This window comes from Bos javanicus, chromosome 8, assembly GCF_032452875.1.
Source record: "Bos javanicus breed banteng chromosome 8, ARS-OSU_banteng_1.0, whole genome shotgun sequence".
Lineage (NCBI taxonomy): Eukaryota > Metazoa > Chordata > Mammalia > Artiodactyla > Bovidae > Bos > Bos javanicus.
Window position 1 is genome coordinate 61,050,057 of NC_083875.1, and position 27,173 is coordinate 61,077,229.

General features: G+C 43.4%; 1 long non-coding RNA gene across 1 annotated transcript; it reads right to left on the reverse strand.

Moving 5' to 3' along the window:
• LOC133252763 (uncharacterized) lies at positions 1-25,767 on the reverse strand. The gene is made up of 2 exons (XR_009738073.1): positions 11,836-25,767; positions 1-10,883 (listed from the first exon to the last, which is right to left on the reverse strand). It is a non-coding gene; the product is annotated as an uncharacterized LOC133252763 (long non-coding RNA).
• Between the last annotated feature and the right edge of the window lie 1,406 nt (positions 25,768-27,173).

Below are 27,173 nucleotides of genomic sequence, written 5' to 3' on the forward strand. Positions count from 1 at the left end.
AAAGAACAGGGTGCGGCAGACCGGCCGCACTGCCTCTGTTGACAGGGAGCCAGCTGGGGAGCTGCCAGGGCCAAGTGCAGACTTGGGTGCCTAGGTCGGGGCAGGGGGAGGTGACAGTCCCAGCTTATCATCATAGACTATGGACGGGAAGGCAACCTGGGTGCCAGGTGAGAGTGAAGTCAAGCCTTCAGCTTAAGCACCCATGGAGGGAACACAGGGAGAAGACAGGGCTCCTGAGGCACCAGACTGTGTCAGGACGACCTGAGTGAGGCTCCCCCAGTAACAGTGACAGGGAGACAGAGGCCCCGGAAAGTGTCCCAGGAATAGCCCATGGGCAGGGCCTTCTCCCCGCCGCTGCTTCAGGCTCCCCCAACCACCCACACTGTACCAGCTTGGAGGCCTTTACACACATGCTCCTTTTATCAAACAGTGGCAATACCTGCTTTAAACAGCAGCGGGTTCTGAATGCAACCAGTAGAAGTTTCTCCACTCTTCAGGAAACAGGCATCTTGGGGAGGAATAAAGGGTGCTTTCCCAGAGCTGTGTCCCAGTGCCACTGGAACAGGAGGCCCAAATTCCTCAAACATCTGAGCAGACGCCCTAGAATGTAATGAGGGAGTAGGAACAGGTGGCTCCCATCTACCTGATTACGGTGGCAGCTTCCAGAGGCAGAGGAGATGTGTCAGCGTCAGGCAAAATTCCCGCCCCAGGCTCTGTTTCTATCAAGAAATATATGTCAGTAAGTTGCAGAACCCCTAACACACTCGTCTGGGCTGTATGTATGTGTACGTGTCTTTGATGGGGGAACGTTCATGAGAATATAAAATAAAGCACGCAGGCACAGAGAGGAGGCATAGAAGACACGGACGGTAGGGTGGGTGACACCTGTAGGCAGGACTCGAGAGTCAGAAGAGGACACGAGGCCTGAAGAAACTCCTGGGGCCATCCCAGATCTTATGCTTGAAAGGTCTCCCGAAAGTTGTCCTGCGTTTTGAGGAGATGGTGTCCAAAAACAGGAGTGTTGATAAAGTAGAAGTAAAAAGCACTGTTGATCAGGAAGCCACGCGGATGAGAAGAGCCTGGGGTCTGGCAGCAGCAGGGCAGTGATATGGTTCAGCTAATTAGGCACACCTGGACCCGTCCCTGCTTTCCCTCTGCCTCTGTCTCTGCTCTTAAGGGGTGGCTCAAAATCAAAACTGGACTTTCCTGGTGGCTCAGCTGGTAAAGAATCCACCTGCAATGTGGGAGACCTGGGTTCGATCCTTTGGTTGGGAAGATCTCCTGGAGAAGGGAAAGGCTACCGACTCCAGTATTCTGGCCTGGAGAATTCCATGGACTGTATAGTCCATGGGGTCAAAAAGAGTCAGACACAACTGAGCAACTTTCACTTCAAAATCAAAACTAATAAATTAAACCTTTTTCCGTCCAGATTTTCCTTTTTTACTTAATGATAAACTTATTTTGTATGAGATATGAGGCAAGTATAGAAGAATGCAACAACCCAGGTTTACAATTTTAGCATTATGCCATTTTGCATCAGATCTTGCAGTTGAGAGAGGAAATATCGCAGATGCAGTGGATCTGTGGATCCAGTCTTTCTAAGAAGCTGCTTCATCTCCATCAGCCACATGGTCAGTGGGGCTGCCTTGCGGGAGTGGACCACACAATCCCTTTGAGAGTGATGTAGGAAGGCAGGCATTGACGTGGTCCTAAGTTCCCTCTCTCTTGCTCAGGAAGGCCAGCAGACAGCAGAGGGTGGATGTGTGGGCGGGTCTGTCGTGAGGTGAGGTCTAAAGAAACAGGATATCTAAAGAAGCTTTCAAGCCGTACCCATGTATTTAAGAGCTCCCGCCCAAGCACTGCCACCAGTCTTTCTTGTTCAGGACTTCAGTCTTGCTGGTTGTCCTTTCACTCACATCTTCATTGAATTTTATACCCTTATTTACCACGTACCCTTTTAACCACCGTGGTTTATGAACCATCACTGTAATTTTCCACTTATGTGATTTGATCTGCAGATAAGCGCTACAATACTTAATCAAATATTTCCTGTTTATTCACCTACAAAATTAGGACAATAATACCTAGTTCAAAGATTTCCCAAGGGTTACGATAATATATGTAAATCACCTAGTGCAGTAATTGGCAATATAATAGTAAACGTTTTTTCCTTTTTCTTTCTAAATTCTCATAAAGCATTTGTTTTAAAACTCCATTTAGAATTCTCAAAAAATTGCCAACAAGCATCTCAGAATTTCTGGAAACAACTTTTGGCTCACTAATGGAAACTGTGGCATTTCCTTTCTTCTGATTATCTTAGATGCTGGAAAACCTGCAGGAATTAGCAGTGTTAAAGCATGATTTTTAATCATTTTTTTAATGTAAAAATACAATGGTCCCACAGTAAAGATTAATTAGGGGGCATCTTACTGGTACCCAGAAATGAATGAAGGCACCAGAAAGATGTTAAGACTGTTTCAAAGGAGAATTTGAGGATGAGGCAATGAGGAAAGATAAAATGGTTCTGCTAATACATGTAAAACTGGTTAATATCTTCATGCAATAAAATGTAATGTGTGGGGTTACCTTTTCTACAGAAGAGAAATCAGTTGTATCTTCACCAGACAAAATTCACTTGCATTGCTATAAACAAGAAACTTTTGCATTATTATAATTTTTTCTACAAATTTACTTCAACTCCTCCAGAGACAGAAAAATAGCCTGGCCAATAAGAAATCAAATTGCATAAACCTATAGAATCAGAAAATCACAGCGATTACAGCAGGCAGTAATAGGCGTTCCACTGAAAGGAAACCTAGTAATCTCCCCTGTCCATTTCCAAATCTTGGACAGTTTTCCCCAGTGATACGTGGATCATTAGACTGCAGTCTGGAAGAGAGGCTTTGGAATTTTCTCACTCTGAATCAAGGGAATCAATAGGCTCCTATTTCCAGCCAGTGCTTTCCTCCTAGCCTCTGATTACAGGGAGCTCTCCTCTCCCTAGGCCATGATGTGGATTAGGAAGAAGGTGCTAGGGAGCCAGATCCAACATTAACCATTTTGTTCCTGTTTGGTAGCTCAAGGGCTAGCCGCTTATGTGGCACCATGAACTTCTCCAACTGGCTCCCCAGACTGCTCCCCTACTTTGCCCTTGCAAACCCTCAACCCAAGCCAGAGAGAGAACTAACAGACCCTGAAATTTGCCAAATTTCACAAAATGGTCTGTTGACCAATTCCTCATGTACTGCCTTGGAACACCTCCTGTCATATTTTTTAATGTGGTACAGTTTTTTGAAGTATTATTTCCTGCGCCTTTAATTAAGGTGTACTTCTTTGATAGCAGAAACAATTCCCCTCTACCAGCACTCAATATTAGGTGTTAAATTAACTGTTCAAACAGGTGTTTAATTAGATGTTAGTAAGTATTGATTGAAGGGATACATAGAAAGTGTTAGAATGGAGCCCTTCCCTGCTCAGAAAAACTCTGACTTCCTAACACCTTCAGAATAATATGAAACTTAGATCTCACCCTCCCCACCCACTCTGTCCACCTAATCCTGCTAGCAACTGCTTACCCCCATTACAGTTGTTTTTTTGCATCTCTGTATCTCCCCTCTCAACCTGGAATGCTCTTTCCCTTCACCTTCAGGGCTTAACCCAAATACCACCTCTTCCACAAAGCCGTCCCCAATTCCTCTGGTTAGAAGCGACCTCAACACTTGCCTCATCTTCCCAACAGCTGGAGTGAGATGATGAAAGATCTCATCCAGCTCCATAGCCCTGGAGCCAGACGGTCTAAACCCATTTATTAGTTCTGTGATCTTCGGTGAGTGATGAAACCATTCTGCGCCTGAATTTTCTAAGGTAAACGTAGGGAGAAGGCTACTGCTCTCCTCAAAGGTTTTGTGAAGATTAAATAAACAAATACATGTAAAGCACTTAGAAAATGCCTGGAACGTAATGAGTGCCCAGGAAGATTATTTGTTATTATTCATTTTGGATACTCTCCTAATTCTTTACTGGGGCCTCTTCCAATTCATTCCATCTCAAATAGCTTTTATTTACTGGTTACTCCCCTGTCTCTATGGCTGACGTAAGCTCCTTAAGGGATGTTTATGGAACTCTGCTGAATGAATGAACAAATTAAAGAATAAATGAATGGGTAGAGGCTGTCCTGACTTTGAATAAATAACTCTTACTCAAAAAGCAGACTTTCTGGTTATGGTATGTGGAACTTTTTTTTTAACCACCAGACCTTTTGAGCGTCTTTTGTAATTCCGGGCCTCTGTTTGCTCAGTTCGCTCAAGTGCGATGTTTGCATGGCCCTGACACCTTCTAGGGCACCAGGATCTTTCCGGCATAGACTATCTTGGGCATATTTGTTTTCTGGGTGTAATTGAGAGTAGTAACTTGATAGTTAATTTGTCTTGCCTTCTGAAGTTCACATATATAGTTAATTTTTTCCTAATGCAAGTCAGGTTGGAAGGAAGGAATATTACTGCTGGCAAGTTATGTGACCTTGAGCGATTCGCTTCCACAAGCTGACATTCTAGTTCTTCAGTTTTAAAAGGGGGGTGATTTCACTGTTTTTGAGGAGTGAATTATTTGGACCACACATCTAGGCCCCCCTCTACAACTTTTTTTTACATGGAAATTGTATTTTCACCTTATTTGGAAAGTTGAAGAATCTGATGATTCTGTCCCTCTATTCCCTCTAAGAAACACTGGCTGAGGCTGAACAGAAGCTGTGAGCCAGATGGGCCCTCTCCAGACTGCCATGGTGCCCCCTCCAAACTGTTTCCATGATGTCCCTTCACTTCTTTGTATCATTCTCCAATTTCTGCTGCAAGGAATTACCACCAATTTAGTAGCTGAAAATAACACAAACTTATCATCTCAGGGTTCTGGAGGCTGGAAGTCCAAAATGGGTCCCACTGGGTTAGAAACAAGGTATCCAGTCCCACAACTTTTAAGACTCCCACCTGAGGGACAGGCCCCCAGAACACCCAGATCTGAAAGCCAATGGGGCGAGTGTCCACAAGACTCCCAAGACTATGGCAAAGGAAAAAACTTATGGGTCCCTTGGCACTCAGTTTATTTAGGCACTTGATGCTAAATAAATGGTTATACTCAGGGAGGAAGAGAGAAGGTGTGAGCTAACTGAAAAACAGGTTCGGATATAAGAAATGTTACAAAGAAGCACCTTCAGAACTTGGAGAGAAGACCTAGGCATGGCTGAATTAAATAACTTAGCAATGTTAAATGCATGCAAGGCAAAAATATCATAAAACTCATGTGACCATCTTCAAATAAAATGCATAGGGGGTTGGTGAGCCATCCAGAAAAAGGTCTAATGAACAGGTTTTTAAATTCCAGGCAAAGAGAACAGAAGCAGATGTGTGCCTTTGTGGTTCTGCCTTTGTTCAGCCTCAGAGTTCTGTGTGGGAGACAGAGACCTTTATTTCCTGCCTCCAGCCAAAGAGGCTTTCTGATGAATGCTTACAGGACACAGAGATGATAAACACAAGCAAGTCTGGCTTTGGGAGTGGGAGGTTTGGGGTTGGATCCTTTTTTTCAGTTTTGGTAGTGACCTTGAAGGGGAAGGCACTTTTAAATCTTTGCTAAGTGACATTTGGAAGCCCCCACTTGTTGGGGTGCGCCAGGCCAGAGCCCTTGAAAAGACAGGCAAGGCCAAGGGAGGGTCCTGCTGCCCGAAGTGCACTGGCAGCCTTGAAAATCCCACGATCGTAGGCCCAGCTCTTGGTTTAGATAAACACTTTCTAGAGCCAGAGGGAGGCAGGGACATCATTGCTCTCCTGGAGGAAAGAGCCCAGGCCTAGTGGGAAGAACATTATTTTGGACACTGACAAAATACTGTCCGACACTCACTACCTGTCCATGTTACAGGGGTAATCAGGTGAGTTATTATATATACAACTCCTGCCTCTTGCCAAGTAAATCTTAATCTGAAAATGTTAACCCTCAGCCCTGTGTGAATAGCACCCAAGAGAGGCCAAAGGAGGGGAGAGAGAGAGTGGGAAATAAGAACAAAGTGGGGGCCAGGCTGTGAGACCCAGGCCAGCACAGCCAGGCAAGGAACCGCTACAGGCAAAAGCCTTGACCTGGCTACTCACAGAGACCCACAGAGAGAACTGAGAGGGTCTGTTTTTCCTTGTTGTTCAGTCACTAAGTCATGTCTGACTCTTTGTGACCCCATGGACTGTGGCACACCAGGCCTCCCTGTCCCTCACTATCTCCCAGAGTTTGTCCAAGTTCTTGTTAATTGAGTCATTGATGCTATCCAACCATCTCATCCTCTGCCGTCCTCTTCTCCTTCTGCCTTCAATCTTTCCCAGCATCAGTGTCTTTTCCAATGAGTTGTCTCTTCGCATCAGGTGGCCAAAATATTGGAGTTTCAGCTTCAGCATCAGTTCTTCCAATGAGTATTGATTTTCCTTTAGGATTGACTGGTTTGATCTCCTTGCTGTTCAAGGGACTCTCAAGAGTCTTCTCCAACACCACAGTTCAAAATCATCAATTCTTCTGCACTCAACCTTCTTTATTGTCTAACACTCACATCTATACATGACTACTAGAAAGACCATCAGTTCAGTTCAGTCACTTTTTCGACCCCATGGACTGCAGCATGCCAGGATTCCCTGTCCATCACCAACTCCCAGAGCTTTCTCAAACTCATGTCCATCGAGTCAGTGATGCCATCCAACCGTCTCATCCTCTGTCATCCCCTTCTCCTCTTGCCCTCAATCTTTCCCAGCATCAGGGTCTTTTCTAATGAGGCAGTTCTTCACATCAGGTGGCCAAAGTAATGGAGTTTTAGCTTGACCATCAGTCCTTCCAATGAATATTCAGGACTGATTACCTTTAGAATGGACTCTTTGGATCACCTTGCAGTCCAAGAGACTCTCAAGAGTCTTCTCCAACACCACAGTTCAAAAGCATCAATTCTTGGGTGCTCAGCTTTTTTTATAGTCCAACTCTCACATCCATACATGATTACTGGAAAAACCATAGCTTTGACTATACAGACCTTTGTCAGCAAAGTGATGTCTTTGCCTTTTAACATGCTGTCTAGGTTGGTCATAAATAGCATTCCTTCCAAGAAGCAAACGTCTTCTAATTTCATGGCTGCAGTCACCATCTGCAGTGATTTTGAAGCCCAAGAAGAGAAAATCTGTCACTGTTTCCACTTTTCCCTCTTCTATTTCCCATGAAATGATGGAACCGGATGCCATGATTTTAGTTTTTTGAATGTTGAGTTTTAAGCTAGATTTTTCATTCTCCTCTTTCACCCTTATTAAGAGGCTCTTTAGTCTTTAGTTCCTCTTCACTTTCTGCCATTAGAGTGGTATCATCTGCATATCTGAAGTTGTTGATATTTCTCCTGGCAATCTTGATATCAGCTTGTAACTCATCCAGCCTGGCATTTCGTATGATGTACTCTGCATATAAGTTAAATAAGCAGGGTGACAATATATAGCTTTGATGTACTCCTTTCCCGATTTGGAACCAGTATGTTGTTCCATGTCTGGTTCCAACTGTTGCTACTTGACTCATGTATGGGTTTCTCAGGAGACAGGTAAGATGGTCTGGTATTCCCATCTCTTTAAGAATTTTCCACACTTTGTTGTGATCCACATAGTCAAAGGCTTTGGCATAGTCAATAAAGCAGAAGTAGACGTTTTTCTAGAATTCCCTTGCTTTCTCTATAATCCAACAAATATTGGCAATTCGATTTCTGGTTCCTCTGCATTTTCTAAACTCAGCTTGTACATCTGGAAATTCTCGATTCAAGTACAGCTAAAAGTCTATCTCAAAGGATTTTGAGCATAACCTTACTAGCATGGGAAATGAATGCAATTGTCTAGTAGTCTGAACATTCTTTAGCACTGCCCTTTCTTTGGGATTGGGATGAAAGCTGACCTTTTCCAGTCCTGTGGCCACTGCTGAGTTTTCCAAATTTGCTGGCATATTGAGTGCAGCACTTTAATAGCAGCATCTTTTAGGGTTTGAATTGGCTAACTGGAATTCCATCACCTCCACTAGCTTTGTTTGTAGTAATGCTTCCTAAGGTCCACTTGACTTCATACTCCAGGACGTCTTGCTCTAGGTGAGTGATCACACCTTTGTGGTTATCCGCATCATTAAGACCTTTTTTGTACAGTTCTGTATATTCTTGCCACCTCTTCTTAATATCTTCTGCTTCTGTTAGGTCCATACTGTTTCTGTCCTTTATCATGCCCATCCTTTCATGAAATATTCCCTTGATATCTCCAATTTTCTTGAAGAAATCTCTACTCTTTCCTATTCTATTATTTTCCTCTGTTTATTTGGACTGTTTATTAAGAATCTTCTTTTCTCTACTTGCTATTCTCTGGAACTCTGCATTCATATCTTTCCCTTTTCTCCCTTGCTTTTTGCTTCTCTTCTTTTCTCAGCTACTTGTAAAGCCTCCCCAGACAACTGGTTTGCCTTCTTGCATTTCTTTGCTTTGGGATGGTTTTGGTCACTGCCTCCTGTACCATTTTATGAACCTCTGTCCATTATTCTTCAGGTACTCTGTCTACCAGATCTAATCTCTTGAATCTATGCGTTACCTCCACTGTATAATCAGTCATAAGGGACTTGATTTAGGTCATACTTGAATAGCCTAGTGGTTTTCCCTACTTTCTTCAATTTAAGCCTGAATTTTGCAATAAGGAGCTGATGATGTGAGCCACAGTCAGCTCCAGGTCTTTTTTTGCTCACTGTATAGAGCTTCTCCATCTTTGGCTGGGAAGAATATAATCAATCTGATTTCGGTATTGACCATTAAGGGAAAAAATTACACTCTGACGTTCATTAACCTCTAATTGCAGTTTACATTTCCCTTCAGTTGAGCATGTAGGCAACAAACCACATGCTTCAGAGAACCTATGACCTTGTCACAACTAACCATCACACTCTGGTCATCACAGAGACCCTCAAATATCACTTACATCCATCACTTCTTCAAAACCTCAGCCATAATTAGACTTATTGCTAGATCTTGTCATTTAATGCATTAGTAAACTAGCATTTTTTTCATATCACACATTTGTTTATATTTTAATAACTATATTCTAATATGCTTGGTTCCCCGTATTGTGCTTATTCTGCACTAGAATCAGCATTGTGAGACTCAGTCCATAGACTCACTGCTGCCAGAGGGGGTGAGTCAGGGCACACAGAAAGATTTAGAGCCGAGAACAGCAGGCAGAAAAGGGGAGGTTGCGAAAACACATGATATTTGGTTTGTTGAGTTCCGTATCAACATCCTTTTCAGAAAACATAAAGCCCTTTGTTGCTCATGTCTTTTGCCTCCAAAGTTGATCAAGGGCCAAATGAGAACAGGATGGAGATGGTGGGAGCGGAGTGGGTGGTAGGCCCAGGAGACACACAGAAAGTGAAGGTCACGGCTGACACTCCCCACCGCCACCCCCCAGCACACCGCATGGCCAAATCCAAGCTTGTAAGTCAGGGCTGAGGCAGCAGAGGCTCTGAGCCTACAGCCTTGGGCACCTCTCACCACACAGCAGCTGTCTGCTCAAAACTCCTGGGCTGCTCCTAACACCTGCCCTGCCTCCTGAAAACCCCCAGATGGCAACCATCTTTTCCTCAAGAAGGCTGAGATGTATTTAGAGTCTTTGTTTGATGAGACTACTGCTGTTTGATCACTGAGTGTATGAGCCAGAGCTCAGTAGTAAACACCCACTTGAACTTTACAGTTTCCCCATTTCGTTAAGAAGGCTGTTGTCTGGCCATGTGTCAGGGACACATTGACTCTGGGGCCACTGTATTTTTCTGAGTTGGTCCTCGAATGGGGGATGGAAGAGTGTGGCCACGAGGCAACAGGGAGGGATGTGGAGCAGAGGGGAGAGGCTCTGCTGGCAGTTAGTAGTCCTGGAGCTGGTGTGTACAGGGGGCGACTCTTGGGGGATGCCAAGCTCTGGGTTGCAGAGCTCTTTCCTTGGGTTTACTGCACCAGGAATATTTCCCCAGTCACCCCAGCTAATGTGTGGATAAAGGAGGAGCAGGGGTGTAGGAAGATAATTGCTGTGTGACAGAGCTCTGGGCTTCTCGTCTGATGAAGCTGAGGTTTACACAGGGCAGATTAAGTAAAGAGTGTTCTCTTCATTTCCCCCAGGAATCCAGTGTTTAAAATAAAACCAAAACCCCCAAACCCTGCCGAACCCATTTACTTGTTGAAGAAAAAATAAGTGTACTACTGGTTGAAGGAGAGGGAAGGAAGAAAAAGTTCCCTTGCTCCCACCACCTATGTGACAGCCACTCATGGAATGAACATGCTAGCAGCCACAAGGAGACCTGGATCCTAGCCCCACCCTGCCTATCACCCCTTGCTTGACCCTGGGTGACTCCCTTGTCCCAGGGTTCCTCAGTTTCCCTGTCAGAAAGTTAACCAAAGTTGAAGATAAGTGCACAAGAAAGAGGGAAGGTGGGCAAGCGGGCAGGTGGGTGGGGGTCTGGGGGGCCAGGCTCACACAAGGAGAACCGAGGGAGCATTGAGGTCTGGGCAGGTGGTAGAGTCCCAGCCAGAGACAGACGGGACTCTCAAGGTACTTGTGTCCCTGCGGTGACTGGTCCTGAACACCTGTTCCCAGGGCTGGCTGGAAGTGCCCTCCTCGGTGTGGGCAGCCAGAGAAAAGAGGAGTTCTCTGCGGCTAGCAGCTCTCCCAAGGCAGAGACTGGACTGACCAGCGGCTGACTACCAAGTAGTCAGAGTCCTGCATTCAACGAGAGAGAAGAGGGATGCCAAGCTGTTCTTTCTGGTCCAAGCTTTCATTCATCCAATCATTCAGTGCTGTCTCTGGATATGTTTTCTGCTTCTAAAAATAAAATGCACTTATTATAAAATAACTCAATATAACGAAAATCTGAAATCACTAGAAATAATGTTTCCCAGTACTACCCCCAAGAGCAAGCAATTTATTATTATGTGTTCATTGCATGTCCTTTTTTAAAAATTTCTTTATTTTCTCCTTTTAAAAAAATTTATTGTATTTTTATATTTTATTTTGGCAGCACCTCTTGGCATGCAGGATCTTAGTTCCTTGACCAGGGATCAAACCTGTGCCCCTCTGCAGTGGAAGTGTGGAGCACTAACCACTGGACTGTCAAGTAAGCCCTAATCGTCTCCTTTTTTTGGTAATATACTAACATGTGTATTTGGAACATTATAGAAGAATTTGAATTGAAACATCAGTTTCTTTCCATTCCTTGATCCTTAATTCCAGTCTTGACTACAGAGAGAGTCACTGCTGAAGTTCTGGTGTCTGTCCTTCTAGACCTTCAAATGTAGGGAGTCTGCTCCCAGGCTTGCTGTTCAGCACCATCAGTGGGAAGGCAGCTTTTCAGGTCTGCAGCCCTGCCCAGCCTCTTCAGTTCAGTTCAGTTCAGTTGCTCAGTCATGTCCCACTCTTTGCGAATGCGTGAACCACAACACGCCAGGCCTCCCTGTCCATCGCCAACTCCTGGAGTCCACTCAAACCCATATCCATTGTGTCAGTGATACCATCCAACCATCTCACCCTCTGTCATCCCCTTCTCCTCCTGCCCTCAATCCTTCCCAGCATCAGGGTCTTTTCAAATGAGTCAGCTCTCAGCCTCTTCACGCAACCCCTACACTTCCTCACATACCTTTAGGTGAGAAGGAAGCAGAAGGTGTGAGGGGGGTGCAGAGAGGAGAGGCCTCAGCACTCCAGTAACTCTCCAGCCCTTTGTCCCTTTGTGGGATGGATGGGGAGAGCATTAATGCCAGCAAGGATGGTTTTACGCTACCTTGGCATATCCTGTATGTGTGGTCTGGCTTCTCTCTTGGGATACAAGGAAATTAAGCCTCTATCATGTATTCTCAGCCTTTGGGGTCTCAGCTGAAACAAAGAAAGAATCTCCTGTTAATGTCCAGCCATATATACCATCATTTATTTAACCAGTTTTCACTGGTGGGCATTGGGTTGTTGCCAGGGTACGTGTGTGTATGTGTATATATGCTTACGAGCTACTGCAGACAGGCTTTTAATTTAGCTGCTGACTCATCTAAATGATTGTCATTTTAGCCTCCCCAGGCCATCTTGCCAGTCCTGAAACAGGTCCCCCTGCCCTGCTTCTCATCCTAGGAGAAGCTTAGCACTGGACATTCCCCATGTATGCCGTGGGGTTTCTGAGAGCACCTCATATACGTAAAAGTTTTGGTGGAAGAGGTGATATAACATAATTATTCAGGATTTAATACAAAAGGGATAAATCAGGAGACATCAAAAACATTCCTACTTTGCAGTGAGCTGCTTAGGACTTTGATGCCAGACCTGAGGGGATGCAGTTATCCTCCTGTGCCCCTAGAGGTGTTCTCCTGTGCCTCAAGGGACGTCTTGAAATGTGCCGCCTCCAAGCAGGCCCCCTCTAATCCCTGCCTCCCAGTATGCACACCTTTAAGTAGTCCTCTCCCACACCGTGCCAGGGCTGCTCTGTGTAACCAATAGCATATGGCAAAAGAGATGGCATGCTATTTCTATGATTACGTTATGAGGTTACCAGGTCATGAACTGTTTGAACTCTCTTTCTTGCATCACTTGCTTTAGGGGAAGCAAGCTACCATGTTAAGTGGCCCTGTGGAGAGGCTCTAAGTGAGGAACTGAGGGCTTCCATCAACCACAAAAATGAGCTTGGAGGCAGACCCTCCTGTCTCAGTCAAGTCTCCAGAGACTGCAGACCTAGCCAACAGCTCGATCATGTCTTCATTAGAGACCTGGTTCCAGTCAGAGCAGAACCAGTTAAGCCACTCCAGGATTCCTGACCCTCAGAAACCCTGTGATATAATATTGGGTTCGCCCAAAAACTCGTTCGGGTTTTTCCGTAAGGAGGAGGTCTCCGTATGGAAAGAACTGAACAAACTTTTTGGTCAACCCAATACATGTACACTATTTTACGCTTCTAAGTTTTGGAATAATTTGTTATGCAGGGGGAAAATAATGGCCTGCCATATAACACAGTTTTGTTTTTTTTTATATATATATAAAAGAGCTTGACTATAGGTTGTCTCTCTTGATCTCTCCTACTTTATACTAAAGTAAATGTGGCAGCTGTGGGCCTCCATAATATCCAAATATTTCTATGTGGTTTCAACATAAGGTCAGAAATTCAGGATTCCTGTTGCTGACAACTACAACCTGAAAGGGCTAACTTCTGGAAGGATGACCTGATCAATAGCCCAGGCCTTTCAAAGGTATCAACTCTCCAGCCTATTAACACGTGAGCACCTCTCTTTTTTCTCAGAGTTGCCTGAGGGATATCCAGTCTGAGATTTAGGAGCGATGCAGATCTATTCATTATTGACATATGTTGTTGTTTTTTAGTCACTAAGTCCTGTTTGTCTTTTGTGACTCGATGGACTTTAGCCTTCCAGACTCTTCTATCTATAGGATTTCCCAGGCAAGAATACTGGAGTAGGTTGCCATTTACTTCTCCAGGGGATCTTCCTGACTCAGGGATCAAACCTGGGTCTCCTGCATTGCAGGCAGATTCTTTTACTGTTGAGCCACCAGCGATATTTGACACATGAGCAACAGCCAAATCTGTGTGATTAGAGGAATTGTCTTGGTGGAGAATTCCAGTGTTTGGGGAGAAATTTGAATAAATCATCTTTCATCTCAAATACCGTTGCTGCTTCTGTTTAAACACTGACTCTGTTCATAGCATCTTTTTGAAATCATGAACCCCAGATGTCTGCGTGGTTCTTTCAGTTAGTATCCTATTTTGCCAGTTACAGAAAAGCCAAATTGAACAGGCACTTTGCTGGCTCATATGGCCAGAAGTCAGACCAACGTGAACTTTGGGCCCATTTCTTTCCAAATCTCCTTTGCCTTCACGGCGTCAGCTTCATCCTGCGGCTAATTCCTATAGGATGACTCTGGCTAGCTAGGAGGGACACATACATCCGTGTTTACATCCAGGGGACAGAGGGCATTTCTGAACCAACATTTCAAATAAGCTGGAAGTTCATCATAACTTGCCCCTCAAAGCCCTAACTGCCCAGGGAAATATATGTTCTCACTGGCTTTAACAACCCAGTGGTCACCCAGAGCCAGGATTCAAGTCCATTTCCTCCTGAGAATGTGTGGTGAGTGGGGAGGGTGGTGGGGACTTTAGGGAAGAAGAGGGAATGGTAGGAAATGACAAATATCTGTTAGACAAGCATCTAGATCTGCCACTGTAAGAACACAGCCAGAGAAGATGCTGCCTTTTCAGTTCAGAAGACACTCAGTGCTCTGGTCCTACTTTAGGGGGAGAAAGGATTGATCTTTTTATCCAATTCTGTGTTCCAACCAACCATCACCAGTATGTGCATGATCTGGAATCTTTTCTCCAGAACTTTACAGGGCCTGTGGTCTCTTAGAGAAGGAGTCAATGGGAAATCATCAGTCACGAATGAGCCTGCCATGTGGGTGGTACTGTCGTGAGCACTTTCCCTTGAGCTACATTTTTAAATTTAGCTCCTTTCATTCTGTGAAGAATCTTATTATCCTCAGTTGAAAGATGAGAAAATGATGCCCAAAGAGGTTAAGCTAATTACCCATGGGCACAGAGCTCATTTGGCACATTCCCAGGACTATTTAGGATTCTCAGTGAGTTGGAGTGGACTTAGCAGAGTCAAATCCCTGAAAGTTTGTTGTAAAGATCCACAGGCATCTCAAGGAGAGGGCTGAGACACAGCTGGGACAATAACCAGGGGCTGAAGAGCCATCAGGAATCTCTTCTCCCATCTCTGCTCATTTCTGTGTTTCTGCTTCATTCTCCTCTCCTCTGGAAGACACGTCCTCTGCTTCTCCAGGCCTTGAGGTAGGAGAGGTGGCCATTAAGTTACTGTCCTTTCCTTCCTCTGTAAATCCTGGAGAAGGCACACCCCCTGACACAGGGAGTGAGTGACATTATAAGAAAGGGTCGCTCCCCTGGCCTCCTTCTGGATGGATGTCCGCTAAGCAAGGTCATGGTGAGGCCAGCGGATAACCTGGAAGCAGAATTTTCTCTGCAGACCAGCGACTAGGAGCATAACTTTTGGCTAGTGAGTTGCTGAGAAAGGGGCTTGGAGCTCACAGCTTCTGCTGGTTCCCTCCTTTCTCTCTGAGGGCATTTGGTCCAAGCAGCCCTGCGGCTGTTCATTGTGCAGTTCACAAAGTGGACCGAGAGACTCTGAGCAGTCACTTGGGACCTCAGAGTTTCCTGCCACATTGCCTTGTGAAGAAATTCTGAGACCTTTCCTCCAGCATGGCCTCTGGTTCCAGGTTGTATGTAGGCGGGCTCCTGGGAAGGATCATAACACTCCAGCCCCCAGGGCACAAGCCAGGCCCTCTCTGGAGAGTCAGCCTTGTTGGACCCTGCATGGTCAAAGAGCTGATGGCCTCTGTGTCTGGTGCCCAGGACAGGGCGCGCTCCTGATCACAGTCTTCAAGCGAGTGAGGCAAGTATGAAGGTGTGGCTCCCCCTGCTGAGTTAATGGTGACCTGAGCCACTTCACTCCACACACAGATGCAGGAAGGGTAGCTCACTCTGAACTAGGAGAGTCTTGGGCAGCTGGAGCAGCCTTTCCCTGACACATTTCAGTAAAGGAGTGTTAGTGTGGGGGCCCCCCAGCCAGCCCCGAACAGACTCCCTCCTGAAGTCAGCCCCGTCTTCTTAGGGGACACAATTAAACACTTCCAACACCCAATGTCCCAGGCTTCTCCCGGGAGCTCCAGACCTGGTCATTGCATTGCCCACTGGACATTTCCCCCTGTGTGTGCACTTCACCAGGAATCTAAAGGCCAGGACCTTATCCTTCACACACACACTCTGCTCTCCATCCTCACTTGGCCAAAATCTGCTCCTCCTGCTGGTTCTTCCCTTGGGTGACTGTTCCCACCAGCCGCCCAGCTGTTCAAGCCAGGAGCCAGTCTCCATTCTTTCACCCAGGAAACATTCCTTGAACCTCTACTCTGTGCCATGTTCTGAGCAAGGTTCCAGAGGTAAAGACACACCTCAGTGCAGACTCCAGATACGACAGGCCAGTGGAAACCCCACATGAACAAGTGCTGACACACCCCGGGGGAGGGAAATTGTTCATCACAGGCTATTACAGAAGCAATTAGAGCATCTGATCTGACTCACAGGATAAGGAAAGATCTCCTGATGATACCTGATCTGAGTCATGAGAGGAGAGAGCAGGGGAGGAAGTGCCTTCCAGGCAGAGGAGTCTGCCTGAGAAAATGTAGAGAAAGGAGGCACACGGTGTGTCTGGGAAACCTTTGGCAGACTGATGCTGTTAGAGGGTAAAATACAAGGGAAAGAGATCTGGAGCATTGAGGCTGGAATCACAGTCGGCAGCAGACCAAATAGGGCTTTTCTTGGAGAGGGACTCATGCTGTAAGCTTGGACTTTGACCTGTAGTCAATGATAGCTGTTTAAGGGTCTGAGGCCATGGGTGGGGATGGGGGTGAAGGGTGTTAGACTGATATTTTGAATGAGTCATTTTGGAGGCTGTGGAGAGGTCTGAATATGAGTGGCGTGGGGTGCAAAGTTGGAAATGAGATCTTAAACAGGCTGGTGATGGAACCTGAACTAGGGGCTATGGAGGAAGGGGAGGAGACAAAGGGAAATTGATGAGATGTCATGGAGGCGGAAGACAGATGAGTCAGGGACAATGTCCCTGTTTCTGGCTGTGCCGTTTGGGTTGGTGGTGAGGTCAGCAGTGGAAATAAAGAGGATGCAGGAGGAGACACAAGTTTGAGGGAAATTGGATGAGATCATATTTGGATGTACTGAACTGGAGTGCCAACGGACTGTTTGGGGCAGGGGAGTTCAGGAGGAAGTGTCCAGCAGGCAGCTGGGAAAATGGTGTGTCTGGAAAACCGTAAGCAATTTTATTGCTGTTAGGGGTAAGCTACAAGGCAAGGGGGTCAAGCACTGAGGCCGGAACCAAGTGTAGGGGCAGAAGCTCTGGGGCGAAGTTGGGATCTGAAATGTGAGCCTCTGGATCAGGAGGACTGAGCAAACAGTTGGATCAGTAGGAGGATATGGTCACTCCAGAGAAAGGATGCAGAATGAGAAAACCAGAGGGTGAGGAACACATTCCAGGGAGCCCCAATATTAAAGCAGCAGGCCAAAAAAAAACCAGAGAGACAGGGGAGAGAGGAAACTCAGAGAGAAACAGGAGGATGGAGCCAGAAGAGGACAGTAATAGACAACAGCACTTTAAGAAGCGAGGATACACAAGTGGTGTCAGGAACCACAGGGAAGCCCAGTGAGACTGGAAAGTATTCATTCGACTGGAGGTTTAGGAAACACTGGTAAGCTTGTGACTGGTAAGGGCAGCTCTGGCAGATAGTATAGCCCCTATCTCACTGTACCTGCGTGGTTGTGGAAGCAGGACAGGAGTCAAGTTCACAGAAATCACACACAGAAATCAGTCTTGATCAACATCAAGAACACTTAACTTGAAAGCTAAACAAAGCTACATTTTAGAATACAGCTTAAAAAAAAAGAAAAACTAAAACAGCTTTAAGTTTAATATTAAAAAACCATTTAAACTTTCAGCTCTGTTTTTGCATGGAATAAACACAACACTGCTTAGGAAGAGAGGAGTATCTGGGATGTACTGATCCTGTATTATTCTGGGAAACAGGCTTTTTTTTTAAAAATTATGCTCTCTGTAAATAGAAGCAACATTAAAGTACATTTGGATGCTTGTACGCACAGCAATGTTGACATGGCTTGTTTGGAACCTGGTTTTGTACAACAGTGCCCCCTGGTGTGGATGTTATGCTTCAACACTTTCCCATTATTAGCATGGAGGCAATATTCTGGAAATATCGTTGCTGCTGTCACACTTTAACTTGAAAACAAGTTTAAAATACAGAAGTTTTACATGGGGAAAGTGTTCAATCTGGAGAGCTTAAGTTTTATGTGATGCAACATTGGGAGTATTGATGTAGCTAGTATGGCTCATTTAAGATGATAAAAATTGGGAGTTCCCTGGCAGTCCAGGTGTTAGCTAGGCCCAGATTCAATCTCTGGATGGGGAACTAAAATCTTACAAGCTGCGTGGCCAAAAAAAAAAAAAAAAAACCCAATGATAAAAATTCATAGTGGGAAGCTGCTGTATAGCACAGGGAGCTCAGCTCTGTGCTCTGAAGACAAAGATGGGTGGATGGCGGGTAGGAGCAGTGGGAGGGAGGCTCCAGAGGGAGGGGATTTATGTATATACGTATATATATATATGTATATACAGCTGATTCACTTTGTTGTACAGCAGAAGCACAACATTGTAAAGCAATTATACTCCCAATAAAGAATTCATTTGCCCATGTGCACTGGATAGCTGTGCTGCTCTCAAAGGGTGAGAATGGGACTTACATTTATTTTAAAAATAAAGTTCATAAAATTATATATACAGAAAATTGAGTTAAATGTTGAAAATTGAAAATATGTTGATGTTTGGCAGAAACCAACACTATACTGTAAAGCAACTGTCCTTCAATTAAAAATAAATTAAAAAAAACTATTTCAAAAGGCAAAAGTCTAGAACAAAACATAAAAAAAAAAATCCTAAGTATAGATTACAATGAATTTATCAGATTGAACCACTGTGTAATGAAGCACATAGATTAACAAATAGAAAATTGCTCACAGCCCAGATGTCCCTCATACTCTCTGCTCCTTCTGGTTTCTACCAAGGCTGCCAAGAATAACCATGAAAATGACAGCTCACATTTTATTTTTGAACTTTCAATCATTGGAACAATCAGAAATATTCTCTTCTGTCTTATTCACTGTATTTGTTGAGATTCAGGCATGTTGCTCTGTGTATTTTCAGTTTATTCTCTCTGCTGTTTAAAATACCATTGTAAAAATCAACCATAATTTATCAATTCAGTAGCTGGTAAAAATTTGGGTTCTTTAGGTTTTGAGCTATTAAGACTCTGCTATGAACACCCCTTGTACATATATATTCTGTTGCGTATATACTTGGGAGAGAAATTCCTGGGTTACAGGGTATGCTTAGCTTTAGTAGATAGCTATCAGTTTCTAACTTGGTTGTCCCAATTATATTCTCATCAACAGTGTATGAGATTGTTTATTACAGTTTCGATTTCCATGCTTGTGATGGGTCTCTTAAGATTTTCTATTTCTTCCTGGTTCAGTTTTGAAAGGTTATACTTTTCTAAGAATTCATCCATTTCTTCCAAGTTGTCCGTTTTATTGGCATATAATTGCTGATAGTAGTATCTTATGATCCTTTGTATTTCTGTATTGTCTGTTGTGATTTCTCCATATTCATTTCTAATTTTGTTGATTTGATTCTTCTCCCTTTTTTTTTGATGAGTCTGGCTAATGGTTTGTCTATTTTACTTATCTTCTCAAAGAACCAGCTTTTAGTCTTGTTGATTTTTGCTATAGTCGCCTTTGTTTCTTTTTCATTTATTGATGCTCTAATTTTAATGATTTCTTTCCTTCTACTCACCCTGGGGTTCTTCTTCTTTTTCTAGTTGCTTTTGGTGTAAAGTTAGGTTATTTATTTGATTTTTCTCTTGTTTCTTGAGGTAAGCTTGTACTGCTTATGAACCTTCCCCTTGGCACTGCTTTTACTGAATCCCATAGGTTTGGGGTTGTCGTATTTTCATTTTTTTCTTTGTATATTTTGATTTCTTCTGGGATTTGGTTATTCAAAACTGTGTTGTTTAGCCTCCATATATTTGTATTTTTAATAGTTTTTTTTTTCCTGTAGTTGACATCTAATCTTACCACTTTGTGATCAGAAAAGATGCTTGAAATTATTATTATTTTTTAATTTACCAAGGCTAGATTTATGGCCCATGATGTGAACCATCCTGGAGAATTTTCGGTGTGCACTTGAGAAAAAGGTGAAATTAATTATTTTGGGGTGAAATGTCCTATAGATATCAATTAGGTCTAATTGGTCCATTGTATCATTTAAAGTTTGTGTTTCCTTGCTAATTTTCTGTTTGATTGATCTATCCATAGATGTGAGTGGGGTATATTAAAGTATCCCACTATTATTGTGTTACCATTAATTTCCCCTTTCATACTTGTTAGCATTTGCCTTATGTATTGAGGTGCTCCTATGTTGGGTGCATATATATTTATAATTGTTATATCCTCGAATAGCCAAAGCAATCTTGAGAAAGAAGAACGGAAATGGAGGAATCAATCTGCCTGACTTCAGGCTATACTACAAAGCTACAGTCATCAAGACAGTATGGTACGGGCACAAAGGCAGAAATATAAATCAATGGAACAAAATAGAAAGCCTAGAGATAAATCCACACACCTATGGACACCTTACCTTTGACAAAGGAGGCAAAAATATACAATGGTGAAAAGACAATCTCTTTAACAAGTGGTGCTGGGAAAACTGGTCAACCACTTGTAAAAGAATGAAACTAGAACACTTTCTAACACCATACACAAAAATAAACTCAAAATGAGTTAAAGATCTAAATGTAAGGCCAGAAACTATAAAACTCCTAGAGGAAAACATAGGCAAAACACTCTCTGATATAAATCATAGCAAGATCTTCTATGACCCACCTCCCAGAGTAATGGAAATAAAAGCAAAAATAAACAAATGGGACCTAATTAAACTTAGAAGCTTTTTCATAATGAAGGAAACTATAAACAAGGTGAAAAGACAGCCTTCAGAATGGGAGAAAATAATAGGAAATTAAACAACTGACAAAAATTAATCTCAAAAATATACAAGCAGCTCCTGCAGCTCAATACCAGAAAAATAAATGACCCAATCAAAAAATGGGCCAAAGAACTAAACAGATATTTCTCTAAAGAAGACATACAAATGGCTAACAAACATATGAAAAGATGCTCAACATCACTCATTATCAGAGAAATGCAAATCAAAACCACAATGAGGTACTGTCTCATGCTGGTCAGAATGGCTGCAATCAAAAGTCTACAAATAATAAATGCTGGAGAGGGTGTGGAGAAAAGGGAACCCTCTTACACTGTTGGTGGGAATGCAAACTAGTACAGCCACTATGGAGAACAGTGTGGAGATTACTTTAAAAACTGGAAATAGAACTGCCATACAACCCAGCAATCCCACTGCTGGGCATAGACACTGAGGAAACCAGAATTGAAAGAGACACGTGTACCCCAGTGTTCATCATAGCACTGTTTACAGTAGCTAGGACATGGAAGCAACCTAGATGTCCATTGGCAGACAAATGGATAAGAAAGCTGTGGTACATATACACAATGGAATATTACTCAGCTATTAAAAAGAATGCATTTGAATCCGTTTTAATGAGGTGGATGAAACTGCAGCCTATTATACACAGTGAAGTAAGTAAAAAAGAAAAACACCAATACAGTATATTAACATATATTTATGAAATTTAGAAAGATGATAACAACAACCCTATACACGAGACAGCAAAAGAGACACAGATATAAAGAACAGACTTTTGGACTCTGTGGGAGAAGGTGAGGGTGGGACGATTTGAAAGAATAGCATTGAAACATGTGTATTACCATATGTGAAACAGATGATCAGTCCAAGTTCGATGTATGAAATAGCGCACTCAAAGTCGGTGCACTGGGACAACCCAGAGGGATGGGATGGGGAGGGGGGTTCGGGATGGGGGACACATGTACACCCATGACTGATTCATGTCAATGTATGGCAAAAACTACCATAATATTGTGAAGTAATTAGCCTCCAATTAAAATCAATAAATTAAAAAAACCAAACAAGTATATGAGAATTGTTTGTTTCATGTCCTCACTAACACATGGTATTGTTAATCTTTTTAATGATAGACATTCTGACAGGTATTATGTTGTGTTTTTAAAAAAACAGCTTTATTGAGATGTAATTCACATACCATAGAAGTCACCCATGGAAACTGTACAATTCAATGGCTTCCAATACATACACAGCATCCATCACAATTTCAGAATACTTTTATTACCCCTAAAAGAAACCCACACTCCTTGGTGGTCACTCCCAACCCTAAGTCAGCTGTAGTCAACCACTAATCTGCTTCTCTTATCTACAGATTTGCCTTTCACATTTCACATAGATGGAATCATACGATCAATTCAGTTCAGTTCAGTTGCTCAGTCGTGTCCGACTCTTTGCAGCCCCATGGACCACAGCACGCCAAGCCTGCCTGTCTATCACAAACTCCCATAGTTTACCCGAACTCATGTCCATCGAGTGGACGATGCCATCCAACTATCTCATCCTCCTGCCTTCAATCTTTCCCAGCATCAGGTGGCCAAAGTACTGGAGTTTCAGCTTCAACATCAGTCTTTCCAATGAACACTCAGGACTGATCTCCTTTAGGATGCACTGGTTGGACCTCTTTGCCATCCAAGCGACTCTTAAGAGTCTTCTCCAACACCACAGTTCAAAAGCATCAATTCTTCAGCACTCAGCTTCTTTATAGTCCAACTCTCATATCCATACGACTCCTGGAAAAACCACAGCCTTGACTAGACAGACCTTTGTTGGCAAAGTAACATCTCTGCTTTTGAATATGCTGTCTAGGTTGGTCATAACTTTGCTTCCAAGGAGTATGCATCTTTTAATTTCATGGCTGCAGTCACCATCTTCAGTGATTATGGAGCCAAAAAATAAAAAATAAAGTTAGCCACTGTTTCCCCATCTATTTGCCAGGAAGTGATGGGACTGGATGCCATGATCTTCGTTTTCTGAATGTTGAGCTTTAAGCCAACTTTTTCACTCTCCTCTCTCACTTTCATCAAGAGGCTCTTTAGTTCTTCACTTTCTGCCATAAGAGTGGTGTCATCTGCATATCTGAGGTTATTGATATTTCTCCTGGCAATCTTGTTCCCAGGTTGTGCTTCATCCATCCAGCCCAGCGTTTCTCATGATGTACACTGCATAGAAGTTAAATAAGCAGGGTGACAATATACAGCCTCGACATACTCCTTTCCGATTTGGAATCAGTCTGTTGTTTTACATCCAGTTCTCACTGTTGCTTCCAGACCTGCATACTGATTTCTCAAGAGGCAGGTCAGGTGGTCTGGTATTCCCATCTCTTTCAGAATTTTCCACAGTTTGTGGTGATCCACACAGTCAAAGGCTTTGACATAGTCAATAAGGCAGAAATAGATGTCTTTCTGGAACTCTCTTGCTTTTTTGATGATCCAGCGGATGTTGGCAATTTGATCTCTGGTTCCTCTGCCTTTTCTAAAACCAACTTGAACATCTGGAAGTTCATGTATTGCTGAAGTCTGGCTTGGAGAATTTTGAGCATTACTTTGCTAACGTGTGAGATGAGTGCAATTGCGTGGTAGTTTGAGCATTCTTTGGCATTGCCTTTCTTTGGGATTGGAATGAAAACTGACCTTTTCCAGTCCTGTGGCCACTGCTGAGTTTTCCAAATTTGCTGGCGTATTGAATGCAGCACTTTCACAGCATCATCTTTTAGGATGTGAAATAGCTCAACTGGAATTCCATCACCTCCACTAGCTTTGTAGTGCTGCTTCCTAAGGCCCACTTGCACATTCCAGGATGTCTGGCTCTAGGTGAGTGATCACACCGTCGTGATTATCTGGGTCATGAAGATCTTTTTTGTATAGTTCTGTGTATTCTTGCCACCTCTTCTTAATATCTTCTGCTTCTGTTAGGTCCATACCATTTCTGTCCTTTACTGAGTCCATCTTTGCATGAAATGTTCCCTTGGTATCTCTAATTATCTTGAAGAGATGTCTAGTCTTTCCCATTCTATTATTTTCCTCTATTTCTTTGCACTGATGACTCAAAGTGGCTTTCTTCTCCTTCTTATTCTTTGGAACCCTGCATTCAAGTGGATGTATCTTTCCTTCTCTCCTTTGCTTTTTGCTTCTCTTCTTTTCACAGCTATTTGTAAGGCCTCCCCAGACAGCCATTTTGCTTTTTTGCATTTCTTTTCCGTGGGATGGTCTTGATCCCTGTCTCCTGTACAATGTCACAAACCTCCATCCATAGTTCATCAGGCACTCTATCAGATCTAGTCCTTTAAATCTGTTTGTCACTTCCACTGTATAATCATAAGGGATTTGATTTAGGTCATACCTGAATAGTCTAGTGGTCTTCCCCACTTTCTTCAATTTAAGTCTGAATCTGGCAATAAGGAGTTCATGATCTGAGCCACAGTCAACTCCCGGTCCTGTTTTTGCAGACTGTATAGAGTTTCTCCATCTTTGGCTATAAAGAATATAATCAATCTGATTTCAGTGTTAGCCATCTGGTGTAGGGTTTTCTCCTGTGTTGTTGGAAGAGGGTGTTTGCTATGACCAGTGTGTTCTCTTGGCAAAACTTTATTAGCCTTTTTGCCCTGCTTCATTCTGTATTCCAAGGCCAAATTTGCCTGTTACTCCAGGTGTCTCTTGACTTCCTACTTTTGCATTCCAGTCCCCTATAATGAAAAGGACATCTTTTTTGGGTGTAAGTTCTAAAAGGTCTTGTAGGTCTTCATACAGCCATTCAACTTCAACTTCTTCAGCGTTACTGGTCAGGACATAGACTTGGATTACCGTGATATTGAATGTTTGCCTTGGAAACAAACAGAGATCATTCTGTCGTTTTTGAGATTGCATCCAAGTACTGCATTTCGGACTCTTTTGTTGACTATGATGGCTACTCCATTTCTTCTAAGGGATTCTTGCCCACAGTAGTAGATATAATGGTCATCTGAGTTAAAGTCACCCACTCCAGTCCATTTTAGCTCACTGATTCCTAGAATGTTGACGTTAACTCTTGCCATCTCCTCTTCGACCACTTCCAATTTGCCTTGATTCATGGACCTAACATTCCAGATTCTTGTGCAATATTGCTTTTTACAGCATTGGACCTTGCTTTTATCACCAGTCCCATCAACAACTGGGTTTTGTTTTCACTTTGGCTCCATCCCTTCATTCTTTCTGGAGTTATTTCTCCACTGATCTCCAGTAGCATATTGGGCACGTACAGAGCCGGGGAGTTCATCTTTGTGTCCTTTTTGCCTTTTCATAGTGTTCATGGGATTCTCAAGGCAAGAATATTGAAGTGGTTTCCCATTCCCTTCTCCAGTGGACCACATTGTGTCAGACCTCTCTACCATGACCTGACCATCTTGCTGCTGCTGCTGCTAAGTTGCTTCAGTCGTGGACTCTGTGCGACCCCATGGACTGCAGCCCACCAGGCTTCTCTATCCATGGGATTCTCCAGGCAAGAACAATGGAGTGGGTTGCCATTTCCTTCTCCAATGCATGAAAGTGGAAAGTGAAAGTGAAGTCGCTCAGTCGTGTCCAACTCTTTGCGACCCCATGAATCGCAGCACGCCAGGCCTCCCTGTCCATCACCAACTCCCAGAGTTCACTCAGACTCACGTCAGGTCATTACAGAGCACCAAATAGAGTTCTCTGTGCTATACAGTAGGTTCTTATTAGTTATTCTTATATAAAAGTAGAGTGTGTGCGTATGTCTGGCAATTCATATATACCACTGAAAAGCAGTAAAGTGCTTCCTTTAAGAGAAATGGTTGAAAGTTCTTGATTTTTAAAAGGCAGGAGGGATAGTTAAGAGTTTGGGATGGGCATATATACACTTCTATATTTAAAATGGATAATCAACAAGGACCTACTGTACAGCACATGGAGCTCTGCTCAATGTTATGTGACAGCCTAGATGGGAGTTTGGAGGAGAATGGATACTTGTATATGTATGGGAAGGGGAGTTTGGAGGAGAATGGATACTTGTATATGTATGGCTGAGTCCCTTCACTGTTTTATCACCTGAAACTATCACAACAGTGTTAATTGGCTATACTCTAATACAAAAGAAAAAGTTTTTTAAAAAGTAAATTTAAAATAAGGAAAGAAAAAAATGATACACTGAGGTGGCTAAGATCTATAGTTAGGATGAATCTTCTAACCATGAAATTGGTAAGAAGGAAAAAGAAATTCACGCTAGTTTTGCTGTCACACCTCAAACTGCAAAAGTTGTGGTCATAGTGTGTGATAAATGCTTAGTAAAATTAGAAAAAGCACTAGGTTTTTACAGTTTTAGAGAGAGCAAGAGACCACATTCACATAAATTTTATTACAGTATACAGTTGACCTTTGAACAATACGGATTTGAACTGCATGGGTCGATTTATATGTGGGTTTTTAAAAATAAACACTATGCTGCTGCTGCTGCTAAGTCAGTTCAGTCGTGTCTGACTCTGTGCAACCCTATAGACGGCAGCCCACCAGGCTCCCTTGTCCCTGGTATTCTCCCGACAAGAACACGAGTGGGTTGCCATTTCCTTCTCCAATGCATGAAAGTGAAAAGTGAAAGTGAAGTTGCTCAGTCGTGTCCTACTCTTTGTGACCCCATGGACTGCAGCCTACCAGGCTCCTCCGTCCATGGAATTTTCCAGGCAAGAGTACGGGAATGGGGTGACGGTATGGCTCAGTTTCATTGAGTCTGTCAAGGCTGTGGTCCAGGTGATTAGATTGGCTAGTTTTCTGTGATTGTGGCTTCAGTGTCTGCCCTCTGATGCCTTCTCAGTGCCTACTGTCTTACTTGGGTTTCTCTTACCTTGGATGTGGGGTATCTCTTCACGGCTGCTCCAGCAAAGCACAGCCACTGCTCCTTACCTCGGACGTGGGGTATCTCCTCACTGCCGCCGCTCCTGACCTTGGACATGGGTTATCTCCTCACGGCCACCACTCCTGACCTTGGACATGGAGTATCTTGATATGTGGCCTTTTATCCAGCTTCATTTACCAGGTTTTCAAGATTCATCAGATTTTGATTCAACAAAGGAGCCATCTTGGGTCAAACCACACACCTGGGATGCAGGTTGCCAGGCTTGTTCCTATTACCCTTAAAAAAACAATTGCTAATTTGCTCACTTACCTGATGGTACATTTCACAGTTTACTTGTTTTTGTCATTTTGATAAGAAATTCTGGAATCTTGAGTTCATTCATTTAAACATTCAAACAATTTACTGAGACAGGACAAACCTGGCTTTCCTTAAAGCACCTCCATAGCTGGCTTCTATGCAGAGGAACGGGGACTTCCGTTCAGTTGAAGACACATAAGAGATGCAAGGGAGATGTGAAGAC